This window comes from Ictidomys tridecemlineatus, chromosome 6 (genome assembly GCF_052094955.1).
Source record: "Ictidomys tridecemlineatus isolate mIctTri1 chromosome 6, mIctTri1.hap1, whole genome shotgun sequence".
NCBI lineage: Eukaryota > Metazoa > Chordata > Mammalia > Rodentia > Sciuridae > Ictidomys > Ictidomys tridecemlineatus.
In genome coordinates this window covers 67,476,367-67,495,187 of record NC_135482.1, presented here as the reverse complement: position 1 = coordinate 67,495,187, position 18,821 = coordinate 67,476,367, and the positions used below count along the sequence as shown (strand labels likewise).

Genomic DNA, 18,821 nt, shown 5'->3' with positions numbered 1-18,821 from the left:
TAAAAATTCTCTGATTCTGAATGGGCACTTATGAGCTATTTAGCATCTAGATTAAAAAAAAATATATATGTGTCCAGTTTGTTCCAAAAAGATGGATTGTTTCTTCCCAATCTGCAAGAGGTCTCAAAATACCATTGAGAAAAATGGAGATCAATTTTTTTTCATAATACTGGGAAATAATCAACTTCTATTATGGTATCATAAGCAGACAGCTTCATTTTTTCATTCAATAAAAAATATTGAACACCTATGCCTGACTTTATGCTAGAAGCTAACACAAGTGACACTGTGGAGAGGGGGAATCAATTTCCTGCTGTCTCTCAAATGAATCTGTTGCTTAACTAGGCCATGATGACACAAGATGGTGCATGAAATGCACTTGGGATCTAAGGGGTAGGAGAAGGACGGCTCCCAACTCAGTTTGATGGGACAGGAAGACTTGTTTGAAGAGGTGACACTGGGCTCAAGCTGAAAGAGTAGACAGGAGTTCTCAGGAGGAATGGGATGGAGAGCAGACTGCAAGCAGAGGGGACAGCACCAGCAAGGTAAGGAGATGAGAGGGGCTCTTGGCTGCCAGGTGTTCCTGGGATGAGGAGACTCAAATGGAGAGGTCACTGGGGGGTCACAGGAGGCTTTGGGTACCATGTCTTTGTTGTTGTTGTTGTTCGACTAAAATGAGTTCATAATAAGAACAAACAAATCTAGCTCACCAGTGCCTCATGGAGCTCAAGACTTCAGACACGTCAAGAACACATTCTTTGTTAGAAATTGTGATAATCAAGGTTATTGTAAACAGTAAACATCATCTACATAGCACGCATCAATTTTTCCCTGCTGTGCATCCTTGGAAAGAGGGCTTATGTGAACTTGGTCCCCTGCACTGTGCTTGGACCACAAGGATTATTGTACTATAAATTAGCTAAGAACAGAAAAACTCAGGTTCATGAGGTAGATGCTCCCTGACTTACGATAAAATCATGTCCTGATAAACCCGCCATAAACTGAAAATACATTTAATATGCTTAACCTACCAAACATTATAAGCTAGCCTTGCCTATTTGGAATGTGCTCACTCAGTTTAGCCTACAGTTAGACATTGTTAAGAATATCACACCACATACTGGTAGCCTGGGAAAAGATAAAAATCCAAGTATGGTTTCTACTGAATATATATCACTTTCACACCATCATGAAGTAATCATAAAGCAAAATATTGTATATTAAAAAGGAGTTAATCACAGGTCTTATAGCAATTAAATATTTAACAATAGATATCTTGACTATCTACTCCTTCCAAGATATTTGGAAATTATTTTTTAAGTAAGAACATATTTAAATTTTTTAACATATTTATATTTTTTCTAATTTTAAAATTCACCTGAGGTTGATGCTTAAACAAATTATATGAACCATTTTCCGGTAACACACAAGTCCTTCTTTGCAAGCATCTCTATTTTCCAAATCTTCTTTATAAGGAACAGTTTAGTGTGGCAGGGTAACAAGTGGGTGACCGATCTGTGCTTTTTTTTAGGATGGGTGGTCTGATTTTTAGATGCACAGAAAATAATCATAGTGACTCAAGCAATTTAACTTGTGTTTTTTTCTCTCAAAAGTGTTTTCAAAAGTTGATGGTATTTCCTTTGAAGTTTGCTTAAGACTTTTAGTATTAGCTTTTCCTGGAGAAGACAGAGAAGTTGCACTGCCTTTGTCTTGAAACTGTACCTACCCCCTCCCAACCAACAGGAGAAGTCTTTGGACATGTAAGGATCCCTAAGGCTGAAGAAGTTCTTTTATAATGCCAGTACTCAGCATGGGATTGGGGCTTCAATTCAGAAGGTACCTGAGTCAATTCTGACTCCATCAACTACCAACTGTACTATCAAGAAGTCAGTAAACTCCATTTCCTCATATACAAATTGTAGATTATTCCTAGGGCGACAATAGGACCCTTGCAAGTAGAAATGAAAGTCACACACTTATTTTTTTGCAGACCTTCTTTGTGCCAAGCCCTATTTTATTAATGAAAAAAAAAAGAGAAAAATCTATAGTTCTAAAATATACTATAAATAAAACAGCACTTCCAAAGGATCAAATTTCTTTCTTCTCATGAAATTCCTTCTCCACTGTTTGGACTACACAAACTTAGCAATGTAAATACATGGTGACTCTACTTACACAGTGGCCAAAGAAATATTAAAGTGGGTTATCCACTAGGAAAAGTTGTTGGACATAAAATTCTATGTTCATAGGAAATTCCAATTTTAATTTTTCAATTTAATTCTCATTAAAATTTTCACTAAAAGTTGAAGAGTGGAATGAATAGTCTTTAGCCCTTTTTTATTTTCCTTTCCTGTCTTCAGCCATTAATCAACCAATTATTCAATCAACATATATCTATGATGCTCCCAAACAGGGCTTATCAGTGTCTTCATGCCTTGAGGCTTGCTTTCTGCTTCCTGATTTCTGGCTGTATTTCATTCCAACTGACCATAAACCTTAGAGTAATTAGGGAGCTTCAGAGTCAAGCTGACATTACAGAATTCTGGCAATATTTACATATAACTATGTTCTATGTATGAAGAGAGATCTAGACATCTATGTCTTTATTCTTACCTACTAGGAGGTATAGTACTTTTTTTTTTTTTTTTCCTGTTCAAAGAAGCTCAGTTTTTATCCTCTGGCTCCCATACAATGGTCCTCTAAATGCATTATTGTTTTCTCACTGTCATTTCAAACTCATTATCACATATGGGGCACCCAATGAAATGCAGAGCACATTGCCGCTGGAGTCCAAATTCAAGGATTCATATCTGACCTCCACTCTGCTGCCAATCTGCTGAGAGTTTAAAAAGGTGGAGTTAATCCTTTGTTCCTTTTTCCTGTTTCTGCCTCCAACAGACCAGACTGAAATGTATTTGTTTATATCTGTCCTTCTAGACTTTCAAGTCTTCAAAAGCAGACACTGTGTCTTATTTACCACACATGAGTCAAACAGTATAGATTCAGGAGCTTGTCTGCTTAGACTTAAATCCGATTTCAGTCACTTATTAACTTTCTGACTTTGGGATGAGTTGTTTGCCTTTTCTTGTTTGACTTTTCTGTTTGCCTCAGTTTCCATATCTACAGAAAGGAAATAATAATAATGCTTACCTCACACTGCTCTTATGAGGATTAACTAAGTTAATATTTATACAGCATTCAGCAGAGTGTCTGGAACATAGAGAAGATTATATCTAAAGAATTGCCTCTAATGTCAATGTCTCGTGTGGTGCCTATTTCATAAACCTCTGTTGAAGAAGGAGATTAAATCAGAATGGGAATATTCTGGAACCTAGTTTTCTCTTTTAAAACTGGATCTAATAAAAAAAACCATATGCAAGATTACTGTGAGGATTAAAGGAGATACTAGGAATTAAGCATTATAAATTTTTATTGATATTTTTTATAAGAGTGATGTGATATTCACAAAATTGATTGGATAATTAAATTAGTTTCAACACTTTTTGCTTGGAAGTGTATTATTACTGTTTATTAGACCATTATTTCTCTTGTTAAACTTATCGATTAGCACTGCTGCCAGCTAGAAAAGGACAGATTTTTGACCCTGACTCATGGAATCTCAGAAAACAACCTTGTCATAAGACACAGTTTGCAATATGTGTTTGCTTAATATTAACCAACCTGTGAAGCTGAACAGCACCATGGTACCATTTACCCCTAAATCCGTTCTTTAGTCAGTGTTTAAACATGCAAATGTGTGGGTAGATTTGGGGGGGGGTTGGTTTGATCTTGCTTTGGGTTATTGTTCTTTTTGGTGAGATTGACAGATCAGAAGACTCAAAGATGTACCAATGCACATTTTCCAAATGCCAAAGTAAGTGACCTACATTTTGCTTATACTTTAAGATTTGAAATTGTTGAACATTTCAGTACTCATTCCCAAATTTGGCTGGCCACACTGGTTTGGTGTCATTCACAGCCAGCTGCATCAAATGTAAGAACTTTTTAATCAATATGAATGGGTGAATGGATAAGTTGGCTTACATGAATCAATAATGGTTCTCTCTAAGGCAGCTTCTTGACCAAACACATAATTGATGGGCATCTTTTAGCTTTAATACAGGGAAGTCTTACATATATGCTACTTTCCATTAACATGAGGTTAATCTGGATAAGACTGCTTAGAATTTGAGTTGAAGTCTGAAAGATTATGGTGTCATATCCTTTATTAGATCCAGTTTGACTCATCCTTTGAAATACAGAAATGAAGGATTTCATTCACTTCAGTGTACAGAAATAGCTGCAATACTATGGCTTTGTGCCACATGAATTAAATCTAAAATGCTTACCAAGAGTAAAGCTAACATGTTTAAAAAACGATTTTCTTTCAAGGATTTTCATTACCTCACATAATCACATTTATTTATTCTATGTTATGATCACTAATATTATTTGAGAATAATTAACTACAAAATACACATCAGATAACATTCCTCAGTTAAGTAGATTTGGGGGCAAAATGACTTTTCAAGGATTCTAAATGCCCAGAGGGTCAGTAGCTGGTACATGAGATAATGCAGGTAAAAAGCTACACACACCTGGGATATACATAAAACATAAATAAGTATTTGTTATTTCTGGCTACGTACTTTTAAATAAGTAGACCACATAAAAGAACCTAGGTACTTAATATTTTTATGAACATTTACTAGCAATAGATTATTTTTGATTCAGGATAGTGATAAAATATGAAATTACTAAATTCCAATTCAAAAATTTTATTCCATTTCCCTGGCCAAAAACTAAATGGCAACTTTAATTCCTAAGCCTTCTGGCAAAAGAATGGTTCCCAAACTTTTGATATTTGTAATGTTGACAGATCTATGGTGAACTGGCTCCATTCACCATAGATCTGTAAATGCAGACATGGTCTACAGGCCTCCAGTGCGACTCTGGAAGACTCTGGTCTGCTGCAAGGTCTATTTACTCTGGTCTGATATTTAATAGACTATACGGACTTGCCCTAGCAACCTGTGCAACACAGAGTTTATACATATGTGTTTCCAAGATAAGGAGACTATTTTTAAAAAAAAGAAAAAGAAGAAAGAAAGAAAGAAATTACAAATATGTTTTAGTTATACTGGTACAGATTGGATATTCTACAAAGTGGAAATATGCACAGTAACATCTTAATACGAGACCACAAGAATATTTTAAATCCTTTACTTAGAATGTTTCTAAGTATTTGCTATTGTTATTGTTTTTAACAAAAAGAAATTAGAGTTTAAAAATATTAGGGTGGCAGCAAAGAGCACACAACCAGAAAAATGTGAGGATTCGGGTTAATGATTATCACCTTAGAAAAGAGCATGATATGTAAATAGAATATTTTATTTTTATTCTGCCTGACATTTTCTGTATGTTTGAGATTTATTTGTCAAAAGTAAATCTTGAAGAACTTTTAAGAAAAAAAATAAACAAGATCCTTTGTTTCTGAAGTACAAAACCCTTATTCTATTTTATTGTAGGGAAAGCGTTTGTGCTTTATAATCGGGTGGGCTTCCTGTTCATCCCAGCTGGTGTGTTCAATGGACCAAGTCCTGGGCAACCTGAGGCCCACCACACTCAGCTACTTCTTGACTTTCCCTTTTGACTATTTCTTGACTTTAAAAAAGTGTGCTTCCTACATTTGTTTTTCTCAGTTTAAATTTGGTGGAGAATAAAGGGACATTTTTTTTAAAGTATTCACAATAGTTATGGAACCGGTTTTCTAATCTTTTATAAATCAAAAGCATTCACAAAGCTAGAAATTCTGAAATATACCTGTGCAAATATGCATATTCCTCTGTGTGTGTGTGCACGTGCTTGTGTGTGTATGCATGTGTTATTTGTGTTTGCCTTATTGAGAGAATTACAAAGGGGCATCAATAGACTTTTTATTTTAATTCTGATCAAATGTTTTAAAAAGTGACTATGTACAAAATAACAGTTGAGAAGAATTGGGAGATCTTGGTATAGAATACCTCTCATCAGTTGAAAAATAAAATTCCTGAAAAGTCTGTGACAGGAGAATTTGAGGTTGAATAACTTAATAGTTTATAAGGAAGACAGAGTATACAGGGTTGGGACCAAGACTAAAATATTTTTCTATATATAAAAAGTAAAATAATATTTTTAAACACTTTTAAATGGCAATAATAAATACGATTATATTTAAATTTACCATCTTTTTTCAATAAAAACTTCCAAGGTCTTTCTCTCCCAGAGCTTCAATAATTGCAAACCACTCCTTTGCTGTAAATAAACAAACAGATACCAGAGGACATTTTGTGGTCTTGTTCCACCAAAACATCCAATGCCTTTCTGAACTCATGGCATAGAGGCGTTGCTTTCTACCTCCCAGTGTGAACCCAGGAACAGGACTAATTTGAATGCTCAACATGAAGAAACTTCTAGAAACATTAATTTATCTACTAGGCTTAGATGTGAGATATTTCTTGAGCCTGATCCTTTGTATCTCAAAGCAGATTTTTTTTTTAATTTGAAACATGAAAAACTATATCACAAGGCATGAATTGCCAATCTCTGTTGGTCTGTCACATTGGGCCTGTGGCAAAGCAGAACATCATGGTGAGAAGCATGTGGTGCAGCAAAGCCTTTCATCTCATGGCAGCCAGAAAGTAAAGAAAGACATAGGAAGGGGCCAGGATCCCAATATCCCCTTTGAAGGTATGCCCCCAATTACCTAACTCCTACCACTAGGCTCCACCTCCTAAAAGTTCCACCATCTCTCAAAGGGCCACCGGTGGGTAACCAAGCCTTTAGCATATGGGTCTTTGTGGGGCACTTGAGATCTAAACCATAGCAGACACTATTTATAAAGCAGACTTTATATCTTTGTGACTTGAACTGGAGAGCTCAGCATGATAGCTGAGGCAGACAGAAAAGGGTGAGCAGATTTCATGTAGGAAGAATGTGTGACTTCTGACAGAAGAGAAAGAATCCCAGGAAGGAGAAATGGGATCAGAAGTTTAACCCAAGTAACACCAAAACAAAAGGCGTCTACTTGAGCTAAAATGAAATGTTTACATAGAATTTGGCTGAGGTTGACCTTGACTGCCAGGTTGAGAAGTTTAAATTTCAAGAAATTTTGAAATAAAGAATAACGTAAATAGTTAAATATTTCATTCTTCAAAGTGTGTATATGGCTAGAATGTTACAAACTAGTTTGAAAGTAATTATACAACTAACACTTGATCTTTGTCTACATCCATATAGTAAATGTGACATTTCTATTTTACTTCAGAAAACTCTATTTCTTCTTTTTGAATGAAGTGGTTTAAAAGAAAACAACGACCCTCCCATGATCCTTTAGAAAAATCAATGCCTACAATGTTGGAAACATAATCAATATATTTACATTTCCTAGCACACCTTCCTAATGGCTGTAATCATTAGTCAAATAAGTAAACAGCAAAACATGAAAGAGGTTAACGAAAGTCAGTGGGCTTTTATTCAGTCGCCTGACTTGCAACAAAGTAGTTTCTCCCTCAAGATTACAGGACTAAGTTAACTACCCTGCCCATGCTGAGGGAACTTTGGACCACACAGCAGTTACGCCTCAGAAGTGTCACCGCAAAGTGACACAGGTATCTAATGTTTACTCAAAATAAATCATAAAGAAAGACAAGACTAAGAATTCAATTGCATCTTGCAAGATTCAGAAAAGCAGACTGCCTGTAAAGGAGTTATAAATTACTTTAGCTGTGACAATTCTTCATGTTTAGATTTTAGAACCATTCTCCACCTATCCTTTGTTCTCTCGCAGGGTGTGTAGGATAAGGAATATTCCTCTGGTTACAGAAATCATTAAAATGAAGAATTAAGACAGCGCACTGAGTTAGATGCAAGACTAGTCAGGGTTCCAGACTGATAATAGGTTTTTATTCTGTGACTTAACAACATGACTCTGAAAGTCCAGAATGTGAGATTCTAAAAATTCAAAGAAAGGGTTATTTGCAAACTCTTCAAATCATAGTGGGTATTTTCTTCTCCCCTCTGCTGGTGGGGTGGGTGTGGTGAGGGAGCTTTCCAGTGAGCACTGGCTGAAGGGAGGGGTGGAGCCTATGGCGTCTGCACACCATCCTGCAGTGACTTTCCCTAGCTAGTGGCAGCTTCCAGTTTTCAGGTTGCTCAAGCTTTAGTGCACATGGGAAGGATAACAGCTTCCAATAAAACGAGACAAATCGACTACTGAGAAATGTCCCTCCCACTGGTGGGTGGGGCAAAGGGCCAGAATAGTGTTATCTGACAGTCTCCAAGAACATCCTGATCTTGATAGATGCCCTTGGGCTACAGATGCTGTTTTGTGTTCTTGGTGACTGCTGTCAACCCAAAGAGCTACTCTTTGTCATTTACAGTCATGCCTGTTCCTCAGTTGTCAGGTGATGTGACTGAGCAAAGGCTGACAGGAATTTTCCTAAGGCAGAGGCTTTGTTTTTGTTAGTTTCAGGAAACCTGAGTTGTTTAACTAAAGGTAACCATCAAAGAACAGATTGTCATAAGGATATGAAAAACTTCCAAGGTACAGGGTTATGCCTTATTGTCTGAGTACATACATTTCTCTGTCCTTTTCCTTTTCTCCTTTTTAATCTTTCAGTGATCAGTTCTATTTATTTCTTAATTTTTGGTCCTGGGATATAAATCCGGGAATATTTTACCACTGAACTACCTCCTCAACCCACTTTCCCCCGCCCCCTTTTTTTTCTTTTGAATCAGGGTCTTACTAAATTTCTGAGGGTCTGGCTAAGTTGCCAAGGCTGGACTCAAACTTGCAATCATCCTGCCTCAGCCTCCCCAGTCACTGATATTATGGATGTGCGCCACTGGGCATAGCCAGGGATCTGTTTTAAATTAAGGTATATTACACATTCTTTCAAACTATAACACACAAATGCCATTTTGAAAAGAAAAACTTGTTCAAATTTTGTCCTCTCACTTTCCACCTCATCAGGTGAAATTCAGTCCCATTGAGTGCCAAATAAGTATCTCCATAGATTAAAAAAACAAAAAATACTCCTAGAACACTACTCAAAAATGAAAAAAGACAAAACTACTGGTTTACATAACAATTTGAATGGATCTTTAAGAGCATTAAACAGAGAGAAAAAAATGCAATCTTATTTTAAGATAAAACAGTAGTATTCCATGATTCCATTTACATGACATTCTCAAAAATGATAAAAATACAGAGACAGGAAACATATGGTTGCCAAAGGTCAGGAGGAGAAGGTGGGTGTGGCAATAAAAGGGTGGTACAAGGGAGCTCTTCATGGAGATGGAAGTCCTGAGTCTTGAATGGAGATAGCAGCACAAATCTACACATGCAATAAAATGACACAGAAGCTATACACACACATTGTACCAATAACAATTTCCTGATCTTGATACTGTACTGAAAGTATGTCGATGTAACTACTGGAGGAAACTGGGTAAAAAGTATAGGGGGCCTCTCTGTGCTAGCTCTGCAACTTCTGTGAATCTATAATGATTTCAAAATAAAATTTTAAATATATATGTCAACCAACAGCATAGACTCCTCTATACAGAAAGAATAATTAAATACAGCAGAATATATAACACAGCCACATATGCTAAAGAGATGTTAAGCTTACTTTTCCTCCTTTTTTTTTTTTATTTAAGTGTGCTATTACTAAAGAATTGCCTCAAAAGAGGAATAAACATGTTTGGGGGACTATAACAGAGCAGCTCTTCCTTCCAATCCTCTCAACCATTTGAATGCTTTCCCACATTCACAAAGCGAGGTGGCAAAGCTCAATCTTTTAAGTACTAAGTCATTTTAACAAGAAATGATTGTTAAAATGATGGGTCATACAACCCATGTATTACAACCCTCCTATATGCAAAAAACTTCAAACAAGACCACAGTATGTGGACCCCATATAGCTTGTTTCTTAAAACCACGAGCCTCCGCAGCCCCCGTCCTTAATGAATCCTTTCCTCTTCCCTCCTTTGTCAATTCACTTTCCACTCTCATCTCCCTTCCTCCCTCCCTCCCTCACTCCTTCACTCACTCGCCTAGTCCCTGTCTAAATCGCCTGATCCTAGCAAAAGAAGCAAGCTGACCTGTGTGAGTGCAGTGTCCCCAGCCAGCGGCCTCTCGCAGTGTCCCGGGGCGCCGCCTCCCAGCTCAAGTTCCCCGCGCACCCCCGCGGCGCATGCCCGACAGTCCGCCCTGCCACGCAGCCAGCGAGCCACAGGCCACAGGGCGCCTCCAGCGATGGACACCGCACACATTGGTGCATCGGGCCAGCTCTGGGTCGAAGTTGCCTTTAGGTGAACTATCTCTCTCTCTCTTTTTTTTCTTTTCTTCTTCAATATTATTATAGTACCCGGAGTGTACCCAGTGTTATAAAAATTATTACAAAACAAAGAGCAAAGTCCCTGTCCTGAGGGGTATGCAGATTAAAAGGTGCGAATGACGCACGGCAAAATGACATGATAAACATTGGGTGGGTGAAGAGAGTTGGCGCAAAAGGTAAGATAGAATCAATCAGACTTTCATGGACCAAAAAATGGAAAGGCTAAATCAGGACCCCAGATCACTACTGCAGATTATAGAAATAAAGATTTGCGATAAGATGTGTAGAAATAATATATGATTTTTTTAATGTGCCAGGCAGTGTCATCGTGATAATTTCATAAGGTAGGTACTATTATGTCTAATTGGGAAACTAGGGTTTCTGTTAATTGTTTAACAAACAAGTCTAATATCACTCATAAGAGTGCCACATACAATTCCAAATACTTTGCAAATATTAACTCATTTACTTCTTGTAAAATCCCTGTGAGGTAAGAACTGTTATTTCTCCCACTTTACAGATGAGGAGTGAAGCAGTGAGGTTAACTAACTTGCTCAAAGGTCACTCAGGTAAAAAGTGGGAGAGCCAAAATTTGAACCCAGAGACTTTCAATGATACAACCAAATTCATAACCTGACCTCAGGTTTCTGAACTCAGAAACAGCCCTAGGATGGCACTGGGACTCCTATCTGGGGCACTAGGGCACTGCCACTGCCAAGCCTGCATCCTTAATTGTGAGCAATAATCCACATTAAATAAATAATTTAATTTTAAAATATTTCCACTGTCAACAGTTCACAGGCATTTAATTGTTAAATTTTTTTTTTAAAAAGAGTGTTTATTGGAAGAAAAATACTATCATTAAAAAGGGAAAGAGGCAGATGTTCCTTCATTCCTCCCTCCTTCCCTGCCTTCCTTCCCTCCTTCTTTCCTTCGTTCCTTCCTTCCTTCCACAAGGAAGTGTGTGTGCCTGTGCCACACACTGGAGAAGGCAGTGGGTAACAGCAGTGAACAAAAGAGACAAAAATGAAACAAACAGGGGAACTAAAGATGATGTTCATTTTAATGACAGATACATCCTAGATCAGTCAGGAGCCACAGCATGACATAACCAACAGGAACTAAGGGAACATTTCACTCATGTCATACAGGGAAGGCCATCATTCTCTGAGCTGGACAGTCCTGCATGAGTATTATAATTAGTCCCTTTTTCACTTCCTCTCTTATTTCCTTCATTTTAGTTATGACAGAGAAAAACATGTTATCAAAAACATTTGATGTAGACAGCTGTTGTTAGCATTGCAAGTAATGCTTTGGGTGGCAGAAGTAATAACAATAAGTGTGTAGTGAGTGCCTCTTATGCCCTGGACTTCATCTAAACATTTACATGTGATAATGCATTTAATCCTCAAAATCCCATGAGGTTGATGCCATTATGATTCTGGTTTTACAGATGAATAAACTGAAGCTCAGAAATATAAAGATATCTGCCCAAGGATTTAATGCTAAAATATGTGGAGTATTTAATCTACTAACTGAAATTATGTTTTGAGTAATCTGTAGATATCATTTATTCTCAGAATTTCCTTCCTAATAACATTCTGATCAAGGGTGTTTTATAAGTGTGGATGTGGTAAAGACTCCCACAGACCTCTGGGCCTATAATGCAAAATGGTATATAAAATATCCTTTAAAAAAGAAGAGACACTGGGAGTTAAATTTTCAAAGTAAGTTATGAAAAGGCAAAAATCTTAACTGGCATAAACACTCTACTGTGGAGATAGGTGGGTAACGTTCTTCACTGTTACAGTCTTACTTCCTGACTTTTCTATAACACACTAAAATTAAATATAAAGCCACTAAGAAACTAAAATCAGGAATGAAAACACCCCCAGTAGTCCCCCAGAAAAAACAGAATAACTTTATTTGGACATATTTTCTGTGGTTGTATAGACTGTATCCACACTAGAGTAGAATATACCCTCAATAATAAGAAAAATAATTTGGCATTTCCACATAGTAGACAACAAAGCCTAATATTCCCATCTGAGCATAGGTTTAAAAATTCTAACATTATATGGAGTCTAAAAATCTACACATTGTTATGAGGCCATAATAAAATGATGAAATGATAAAATGTATTGCTATCCCTGTATTTAAATATTCTGTTTTGTTAGCACAGGTCACTTGCAAAATCCAAGGGAAGGGCAGATCAAAGGGACATTTGCAGAGACAATGCCCGCCTCCCTGACCATACTCAACCCCATTCTCTACTCCTGAGTACTGAACTCCTAAATTCCTAAAGTGTCTCTGACATTCTTTCTTTGTTCAGGGAGGTCTCTTCATTGAGGGTCCTCTTCCCACTTTCTCCAATTCTTTGTCTATTATTTCTGCCTCAAAACCTGCCTGAGGCAATGATTCAAATAATTTTGGAATTATTCCCTGACCAATTATAAAGCTAGATTTTTATGGTAAAGTGCTCAAATCTGAATTTTCCCTGGTCTTTATCATTATGTAGAGCAACTGTTTACTTGTTTATTCTTTCTTCTACTAGTCTACTTCATAGTTCAACAAATATTTCTTGAGCACCTAGTGTTAACCCAGCACCATGCTAGGTGTAAGGGCTATGTTTCCTGGAAGATAATGATGTTCAATGATTATTCTCGGAATGAATGAGTGGAATTAGGTCATTATATAAATAGCAGGAGGAAGACCAGAGGAAGATTAGCAGGTCACATGAAAAGGATTTTTTTCCATTTCTCCCATTGCTCAAATCCTATGTTGTGTAACAACATTTCTAACCCTCTTATTAAGTTTTTGTTCTCCCTCTCAATTATCTATATTTTTCTGCCACCTTTACTGTAATAAGCAGGAGCTTTGATTTGAGCAGACTTGATTCTAATGACACTGGTTCTAATGTCACTTCCTAGTTGTGTGACTCTTGGATCCCTTCCTTAACTACTCTGAGCTTGCAACATCTGCTCTATAACATGGAGATAACAAATACCTATAGCAGAAAGTACTATGTGAAGATTAGATGAGATTCACATGTGCAAAGGGTTTAATAGCACAAAGCCTGGCTCTTGAAAGATCCTCCTCTCCTTTCTTGAGTGTCACCCCTCTTCCACCCCAGTCCTTCCTATAGGGTAGATGGAAGCACCTTTTTAGAGGCTGTATTATTATCTTAATGTATTAATATTTTGATATACATCAATAATATGCAATTAGACATCAAAACTTTGTGCTTTTTAAAATAGAAATCATCACTTTGGATATGTAAAAAGCAAAAAATAAAGGGGGATTACATTTTTAAAAATGGAATGAGGAGGAAAAAAGAATTGATACACAAATGCCTGAAAAACACTACTGAAATGAGCAAAGACAATGCCATAAAAAAAAGAAAACACCCAAGTTCACAAGTGGCTGCTTATTGTGCTTATCCTTAGTGTTCCACTAGCTCACACAAAACCACAAAGGTTTAGATACGTGGGTATACTATCCATTTCTCAAATGTCATTTATTGTTAAACACCAAGATCACATCTTTGCCTCTAGGATTGAATTAGTCTGAAACATACCAAGAAGTGACTCCTTTGCCATAGGATTGAATTAGTCTGTAACATACCAAGAAGTGACTCCTTTGCCATAGGATTGAATTAGTCTGTAACATACCAAGAAGTCAGCTTCTAGGGTGATCCCTGAAGTTACTTGTCCAATTGTGCCCATGATAAAGTATAAAGTCAAAGAGATTTATTCCTTTACATTTAAGAACAATTAACGCCCAAATAAAATTTCCAGAAACGTTTGTTTCTCGCATTTCTATACCTCCATTTCCTTATCTGCAAAACAGTACAATCATAGACCCTCTCTCATAAGCTGGTCAAATAGTAATACAAAGGAAGTGGTAACAAGAAGAAACCTAATTACCATGTATGTGTGAGCCATTACCATCATTAATCTAGGAAAGTCTGCTCTCCAGCTCTCCTATGGCAGCAGCCTTCAGAAGCAAATTCTTTTTCCCTTCACCCAAGTCTCCTAGCTTTTTATTGTTTTGTGACAAATTATCCCAGTAAAAGTTTCCGGTCTCTGAACACATATGGTACTTTCAGTTTGGGAAGATTACATATTCTCTTCAGTGTCTCTATCCTTACAGATTTTTATCAAAAAGATAAATTTTCTGTAGATTCACTTGTTAAAATTTGAGTCTCTCTTTCTCTCTCCTCCCTTCCCACCCCCACAATTCTTGTGTTGCATGAGAAAGTCTTAACAATTTTACTACTTTTTAAAAGTGGGAACAACAACAACAACAATTAGAGGCTGATTTCCTCACCCCACAATCCCCCCAAAATGAAAGTCCACAAAAAGGCAATTGAAGCAAAACCTAACCACATAGCTTCTAGGCCCTAGAAATTGTGACACAGGTGTAAGATGTTCTTTTTACAACATAAGGCAATCTACTCAAATGATCGTGTTTCAGTCCTCCAAAGCAAATAAGGATGGCTCTACAACAAACAAACAAACACCAGCAATTGGGCAAATGGGGAAGGAAGCGATCCAAATTTAAGTCCTGGTGGGTTCCTACTTCCTCTTTGGGCCAGAAGCTGAGCTTCCACATGGATAACCAGGGGAATTGATCCAGCCCTTTTGGGGGATGGGACACAGCGAAGGGGGTTGGCTGTGAGAAGTGCCAGGCCCTGGCTATTCCAGGGTGGCTTCTACCCTTCATTTTCTATTTAAGTTCCCCTCCCCACCTCACCCCAGACACGTAGGGTGATGGACCTTTTGCTCTGAGAATTAGATTTCAAGCTCCAACTGTCCTCCCTTAAAGGGTCTATCATGGACTGGGGCTTGGGATCTCCAGGCCTCAGTCTAGTTTCTCAAGTCCGCTGCAGACACCCTGACATAACCATGACCAGGTTTCCCTCGCCTAAGTTTCCAACTTAGTTCACCCCTCTTCCTCCACTCAACCCAACAGCCAGGAGCGCATCTCCTGAGTTGGCCCCGGCGCGTATATAGAAGGGGCTTTCGGTCCACCTCTCCCAGATGGATGAGGACGAGTTGCAGGAAGATTCGCTCCTCCCTCAACCCCCATCTCGCGCCTGGGCCAAGGGGCCAGGGTGCAGCGTCCACCTGTACCAACAGTAGACAAAGGCTCGCTTTTTGCGCGCTGCCCTCAGAGCACAGCTGTCTGTTTGCCGCGCTCACCTCCCGCCTCTCCCCGAGCTGGAGGTGCTCCCTGCTCACCTTTCCTGGGGCTTCCTGAGACCAGCTCCCTTCCTTCATTCCATTCCTTCCCTCCTTCCTCCATTCGCTACTCCTGGCTCTGCTTTCCTTTCTGCCCTTGTTCCCGCCGATCTGGCCTCTTACCACTTCTCCCCCTTCCTCCTTGGACTTCTCGCCTCTTCTCTTCATCCTCCGGACGCCCCCTCGAGCCCAGCAGCCTGGGACTCGGCATTTCTGCCTCGCCCCTCCCCTTGGCTCCAGCGCGCAACAGGCTCCCAAATCCAGGGGTGCTGCTCTGCGGCTAACCCTCCTACCATCCCAAAATGAGTCCCCGGACCCAGAACCGCTTAGCCTTCCTCTATGGCAAGAGAGACTCTGGGACGTTCCCCAGGCTAGGACCCCCCCCACCCGGAGAATCACACTGGCCATCGGGGCGCCCCAGCTGTTAGGGACGCCGGGTCTATTTTAAACCGTGCACCGGGTGTCCCCATCCTGAGGACACCGGCACGGGTCCAACGACTCGGGTAACACCTAGCCGGCAATACCCTGAGGGGACGCGAAACCGCTCCCCTAGCGCGGTGGGACCCCTCAGCTGCGTGGCCACAGCAGTGGAAGGCGCTCCCCATACAGCCGACTCTAAACCCCAGTGCCAAGGGAATCCCCGGCCCAGGCAGGCACGGGATGCCCCGTCCCCACCCCCACCCCAGCCCCATAGGCTACCTTGGCATAATCACCTCCCTTTGGAAAGCGAGTCCCGTCCCGCAGGAGCCTTTCCAGGCAATCTCCTTCCTTCCGCGTGCGGGGTTGACTTTATTTCAAGTCAATCCAGTCATTAGCCTGCAATAGCCCACCAGAGTGTGGTCGTTTGGAAAGTAAGAAGAACTGGGAACTATCCACAACTTGCGAAGAGCCACACCGCCTAACTTAAGCCCCAGACGGCTAAAAGACAGGGCTGCACACGTGTGCGTGTCCCGGTGCTAACACACCAGCCCATCCAGGCTAGTACCCAACCACAAGTTTACACACCGACAAGCTCCAAGTTTAACAGAAAATGTGCAAAATTTCACTCACCCGCCTCTTTTTCTACCCTCTTCCGATTGGAATCCAGGGGAAGTATCGGAAAAGGGTGGATTGAAAGACCCTTCCTTCTTTTCTTTTCGCCTTTCTAAAGAGTGGAAATTTCCATCATGTGATAGGGGGCAGCATCCCCAGTGTCGCGTTTCCTGCGGACCCTCCCTTCCAGATCAGCCACCAATCGTCGGGCGGCAACCTGAGATGTAAACAAAAGCATCCTCCCAGGTGGGGCCGAGTTGTCCAGCTGTCCCCCTAGAGAACCCTGGAGCTCACTCCCTGCTACCTCTTTCCTGGGTCCCTAATAACAGAGAAGAACTGAGTGTGAGTTTATTTTTAACAATTAATTTTCTTCACTGGTTAAAGATACGTTTATTGCATGTTCCTATGTGCAGGAATACATGTTGATCTTCAGAGGGTTCAGGGTAGGTGAAACAGTAAAGTTTCACAGTTTGGGGGGCAAACTTGAACTTTACGTAAAGAAAAAAAATATGGAGAAGGAATACAAAATTAAAAAAAAAAACCTGTTATGCACTGTAAAAGTCACTTCATTCATGAGCAAAATGGGACAACTGGCTAGTACTCACCCATGGGTCTTTTGTGGGAACTTCTCCACACCCCCAGAATTCTAGATCAAGCATAATCCTCAATATGTGTGAAGAAGAAATTAGGCTATAATGAATAATACTTCAATTCTGCTTGTTAAAGTTTCTACCTATCATCCTAAAGAAAACTAAGTAAAACCATATTCTGATGTTTGGCAAAATTATTGTTTCAAAGAAAGGCCTATGTAACAAATATGCTCAGAAACCTGTTTATTTAGTAGTCAGTTGTCATTCTTTAGGGGGAAGAAAATCACCAATGGAGACCTGACCCACAGTTGAGCAAAAACTCAACAGGAAATACGCACTACTTTCTGAATTCTCACACATCCAATTTAACTTTATTCAGAATGGCGAGTCTCACCATTTATCCATATCATGAACACCTAGTACCTTCTCATTCATTTCATAGTTTCCAATACCTGTAACACCAGCTGCCCTTTAACACTTAAAAAAAACACAGTAACAACAGAAATACACCTGGATGATGTATAGTAATCAGGAATATTGAGACCCTTATGTTAAAGGAAAGAAGCCAAACTCAGAAGGTCAAGACCATGTATTTTCCTATGTGGAAACTGAAAAAGAAAAAGGAAAAGAAAGGTGGGATTGGGGTGGAAATCATGAAAACCAAAGAGGGATTAGAAGAGGAAAGGTGGGAAGATTAGGAAGGAAGAGATGGGGAAAGGGGAGGAAGGGTGAAGTGGTAGGGAGTGATTTTGGTCAAATTATATTGTTATATTGTGTGCATGTATGAATATGTAACAATAAGTCCCACTGTTATGTAGAACTAAAATGCACTAATAAAGATGTGAAAAGAAAAAGTACAAAAACGCTACCTTAACACGCACACACGCATAGACATATATACACCACATACACACATCAGATTAGACTAAAACCATCCAATAGTACAAATTCAATAGCAGGATGAGGCAATACTTACTTTCATGTACCATTTTGGAACCTTAAAAAAATAGGAGAAATGTTTAGTTTTATAAATTGATTAGCTTCCCTGACCATATATGATATGCCTTTTCAGTTTATCATATCAAGAAGTTTACATATATCAGAATAATTTTAAAGTCCTTTTAAGCTTGCTAAAAGCAAACTGTCTTTAAACTATCATGGTCCTACATGGATTCTTTTTTCTTTTTTGTAATGGGGATTGAACCCAGGGGGACTTTACCATTGAGTTAATCCTTAGCCACCCCCCCCCTTTTTTGTTTTTTTTTTAATTTTGAGATAGGTTCTTGCTAAATTGCTTAGGGCCTCACTAATATGCTGAGACTGGTCTTGAACCTGCAATCGTCCTGTCACAGCCTCCCAAATCTCTGGGATTACAGGTGTGCTCCATTGCAGCCAGCAACACTGATTCTTATTTTAAAAATATAAGTATATTTTATAAAGGCACTAAAATGTCCAAAAAAAATAGGCAAGATTAGGAGAGGAGTAGCAAGAAGTGAAGGTAGATATGTATTCCTCCTTGACTAACTTGATATATCGTAAAAGCAAAAGTCAGGTTTAGAAAACAAAAGGCTATT

The 18,821-nt window shown here is 39.1% G+C and overlaps 1 protein-coding gene across 5 annotated transcripts in view; it reads right to left on the bottom strand.

Moving 5' to 3' along the window:
- Slc38a4 (solute carrier family 38 member 4) overlaps positions 1-16,813 on the bottom strand; it is a 63,135-nt gene extending 46,322 nt beyond the window's left edge. Inside the window, exon 1 of one of the 5 annotated variants that reach the window (XM_013358529.3) lies at positions 16,676-16,813. The gene's annotated coding sequence lies outside the window, so the exon portion shown is untranslated. Of the gene's footprint in view, positions 1-10,146; positions 10,282-16,324; positions 16,550-16,675 lie in introns of those variants that run through there. The other 4 variants (XM_040280771.2, XM_040280773.2, XM_040280772.2 and 1 more) reach the window with 4 other exon arrangements.
- Positions 16,814-18,821: the final 2,008 nt, after the last annotated feature.